The sequence below is a fragment of the Pistacia vera genome, unplaced genomic scaffold (assembly GCF_008641045.1).
Source record: "Pistacia vera cultivar Batoury unplaced genomic scaffold, PisVer_v2 Contig678, whole genome shotgun sequence".
Taxonomy (NCBI): domain Eukaryota; kingdom Viridiplantae; phylum Streptophyta; class Magnoliopsida; order Sapindales; family Anacardiaceae; genus Pistacia; species Pistacia vera.
The window spans coordinates 301184-303856 of NW_022196532.1; the positions used below are offsets into that span (position 1 = coordinate 301184).

The 2673-nt window shown below is 36.5% G+C and overlaps 1 pseudogene; it reads right to left on the reverse strand.

Moving 5' to 3' along the window:
- Positions 1 to 218: 218 nt before the first annotated feature.
- Positions 219 to 2673, reverse strand: LOC116113334 (annotated as a pseudogene).

The following is a 2673-nucleotide window of genomic DNA, read 5'->3' on the forward strand; positions in this document are numbered from 1 at the left end:
TTTTCCAAGAAACACTCTTATCATACCGCTATTGTCAATTTTTATCATATTGACTATTGAGATCCTCGTGGCGGCAAAAGTTACTTGAAAATAATACCTGTATGTTCAAAATACAACACGATCGGATGAATTGGGCTGATTTTTAATCATTTAGAAAGCTAAAGACATCATTACCTTAGGATTATTACTGTAAGTTTACAGTAGCTATATAGGAGTTTTTACTTTTTACATAAATCCAAATATTGACAGAGAGAGAGAGACCCCCGACTTTTGAAAGATGGATCACTTGTCACGATCCAACCAAGCCACCAACCAGGAATTATTCATCTATTCGATATAGATTCAAGGGTAATAACAGGTGCAATTGATCTAGACACTCCCATTGGTACAAAAGGATCATTTCCAAAGGTGAGATGGGCATAAACTTCATCAGCAATTACCATAATCCCAAGTTTTCTTGTTGTTTCTGCAATCTACTTCTTAAAAAAAAAAATTTCAACCACCACCACTACTTTTAGCAAAACTTTAGATTAGTGGTGAACACGGATAGTGGTTTAGAACCAGAACCTGTGGGTAGAACCGAAACCTACCTGGAACTGACATTGTGCGGGTAGGTTTTGGTTCTATTTTTTTGGAACCCACACTGCGCGGTTTCGATTCCTATATGGGGAGGAACCGGAACCGGGTAAAAGAACCTGATACTATAATCACCTAATTAATTATAATATTACATAGTTAAATGATTACTTAATTAATTATAAACATTTGTAATTTAGTACATTACTTAATTAAATGATTAGAAATTTAATTAATTATAATATTATATTATGGATTTATAGTATGATTACTTAATTAATTATAACATTACATTATAAACGTTAGTACAATACTGTATTAAATGATTAGAAATTTAGTACAATATTAATGAGTCACATTGTACACAAATGAATGAGTAATTAAAAGTTGAAAACTACTAAATACAGGTTTTCTTAATTTGTTAGGAGTGTATTTGTAAACTTTTATGGTATTTTTGTCATTTTTTAAACAATAGGGGATAATTGAATTTTTACAGGGTACCCAGGTAAAGAATCGAAACTTGCATTTCAGGTTCCAGTTCCTTGAATTTAAGAACCAGAACTGATAGGTTCCAGTTCCGATTCCTTTTTCTGGGAACCTACACTGTACGAGGTCCGGTTCCCCCAAAAATTACAGGATACCCGGAACTGCTCACCCCAACTTTAGAACCACTTAATACCATGGCAAAACAACTCTCAACACTCAAACTCAAAAGGCTAAGCTCCTAAATGTTTTCAGAATTACCGGTAAGTGAAGGTACAAAGTCATTTTAGTGTAAACCCCAAGCAGTTGGCCCGACGGTCAAGGACTCCCTTCCTTGAATTCTTGGGTTCAAACCTTGGGTCACCTACCATAATAACATTGGGGCTTATTTGGTCTTTTGGGCTTTTAGTATGTTCAATGGACCCTGAGACTTAATTGAGGTGCACACAAACTGACCCGGACACCTCGGTTACCAAAAAAAAAAAAAAAAAAAAAAGTCATTTTAGTGTAGAAGCTAGCTAATATTCTAATATAAAAATCAAGATGTTGCTTGCAAATATGAGAGCTTTTTTAATCATTACAACTTTACAAGTAGTTCAATTCTAATCTCCTGTGGAAAAAAGAAAACAGTTCAGCCCACCTTCTGCAAATGTTGGTGAGTATAGTCATTCCCACAAGGATTGCCAGGGTTTATGATAACCAATGCAAGAGTATTCTCATCTGCAAGAGCTTCCACTGCATCAAGATCAACCTCACAACCCTTTTCTGGAAGAAGATCAAAATGGCGAACTTCGGGATGGCTACGTTTTGCACGAACTTCATCATATGGGAAGCCAGGTCTTGGAAGCAAAATATTGGCATGAGGGGGGCAAGGACAGTTACCATGAATTCAATTCCTTGAGTACATCCAAGTGTAAGAAAAACATTATCGGGTGATAACTTGTATGGGAGATTAAGATTCAAATAATCTGCAACGGCCCTGTCAGAAATTAGCATCAAATGATAATAAATGTTATGAAATTATTAAAAGTTAGCCGATTGTGTATGTCATTGCATTTTTATGATCATCACCTCTAGTTTTATGCCCTGCCAAAGCTGCCAATTTATTATTATTTTTTTTTCAAAGACACAAGTTTCTAAAGAGTTTTGAATGTTTATAGAGGATGTGCAACTCTGCCTATTGCATTTATCAATAAGTTTATTATGGGAACCCCGAACCCGCCCATTCTTTGAAACAAAAACCTGAAAGTTTCTTATCCTTTTGTCCATCTGATGTACTATATCTCTGAAAATTATGACCAATAATAGTGTCATCAAAACAAAAAAAAAAAAAAAAAAAAAAAAAAGACGTTGTGTCTGCCTTCTGGCCGGGAGTATGCTAACCGTAGATGAGTAGGAATGTGCTTGGCGGAGCGGACAGCATCGACATGGCGGCTTCGGCAACAGAAGTAGTTCGAAACAGGGGAAGGCAGAGGGGTCGCCATGGCCTAGCTGAATGACAGGTTTTGTATCGTCTTTACTAAGATTAGCGCTTAAGGTGGTGAGGACAGCTCGAACGGTGAAGGCAGCTGCCGTGTTCTTGTTGGAGTCTTTGTTTTCTTCAGAACGCCATCT